Source organism: Melospiza georgiana, chromosome 3 (assembly GCF_028018845.1).
Source record: "Melospiza georgiana isolate bMelGeo1 chromosome 3, bMelGeo1.pri, whole genome shotgun sequence".
NCBI classification, from domain to species: domain Eukaryota; kingdom Metazoa; phylum Chordata; class Aves; order Passeriformes; family Passerellidae; genus Melospiza; species Melospiza georgiana.
The window spans coordinates 63,963,290-63,964,976 of NC_080432.1; positions in this window are offsets into that span (position 1 = coordinate 63,963,290).

Below are 1,687 nucleotides of genomic sequence, written 5' to 3' on the forward strand. Positions count from 1 at the left end.
ATTTTCAGACATGGAATGTGGAATAGCTGGCTGTTATCGCCACAAAGGGCTCTGCCTGGCCACTGGGAAGGGACAGGTAAGCCTGCTGCACTGGCTGTGTTTAGGAGGCTGGAGGAAGAAATCTTTTACCTGTGCTGCAGCTGCCCTGGTCCCATCACCAGGAAATAAGGTCTGGGTCATTGGGACTGAGTTTCAGCACAAGAAGAGCATCGTGCTCATGCTTTGCTTTGGAGTTAGGACCTTCACCTTTGATCGAAGGTGAAGTGCTCAAACTCCCTTGAGTTCAAGGGACTGCATACAGCACCACTTTCCTGAATTTCACGTTCATCTCTGCAGTGCTTTACAGCATCCCTACCACAGATATCTCAACCAATCTTCCCATTCAGTTGAGGAGTAGCAATTAGTAATAGCAGAACCCATCTCCTGAGATCTCATTATAAATCCCCAAACCCATGCGTTTACACATAATTAGTGATAGCAGGAGAGACTAATCCCCTGCCTGTTGCTCATCCCAGAATGGCAAATGTTTCCCTACTGGATTTTTGGAAACTCAATTGAGTTTTTCAACAGTAAACACCACAAAAGTGAAATAAAGACTTTCCCATCTCTTCTCCTTCTTCTCCTTCAACAACTGTTGCTGTATCACCTTCCTACAGTTGCAGAGAAAACTTGCCCATGCGTGTCTTGGAGCCTCTGCACAAAATAGCATCCATTATTCAAAGAATGAGTAACAGCTGACACATTACATGCTGCGTTTCCTTTTCCTTTTCTTCAGAAATGGCAGGAAGAAATGCTAGCTATCAAATTCTTTGTAGTAAACACTCATGGAGAACTGGGAAAATTTCCAGGTTATGAATAATTTTGTGTTTTTCAGCTTCCCAAAAATCAGGTGTTTTTCACAGACATGTGACATTCCCACGGGAAATCTGTGCCCTGCCCATATTCTCAGCAATAATTACGTGAAATTGATATATTTTTCTTCAGCTTCATCACCTATCAACTTCTGAACAGCAGCAGTGAAGGTGAGAAATGCCACCAATTTTCCCTCAGTAGCTGCAAAAGATACGAATGTGATGATCTGGAAGCAAAGCTCCCGAGACTTGAAAAATACTTGGGGCTTCACAAGAGCCTGCATTCAGTCACTTGTCACAAATTACTTCTGAGCTGAGAAGCTCACATTTTCCCTGACAAACTTCACTGGCCAGCTGCAACGAGCCTGTCAGCCACTATTGCACACTAGGGACAGAGAAAGATGCTTCAGGAAACCCAGCTTTTATTGTCTTTAAAGTTGGAAGGCTTCACATAACACTACTTAGGAAAAATGGTAAGTGACTTCTAGGACCAAAACCACTCACTGAGACTGGGCTGAAGAACCAAAGTCACTTCATCTCTTGATTTTGGAGTTTGGGCCAAAGCCATTGAGGAGAGGGGAGCTGGAGCACACAGATGTGTCCAGGCACTCAGCGAGGGGCTTCACTAACAGGGGATGGGAGGTGAAATTGGCACCAGTGGAAATCACAGATGGGGGTGGCAGAGGGACTCCTCTTCAGAATGGGTATTTGTGAATGGCAACTAACTTGAGCCCAGATGTGAGTTCTTAGTCGTCTCAAGCAGCTGGGTGAGCAGTAATCTGTTATCTGGAGAGGTGACAGTAATAGCTAGCAATAAATCAACCAAAGTACTCCAT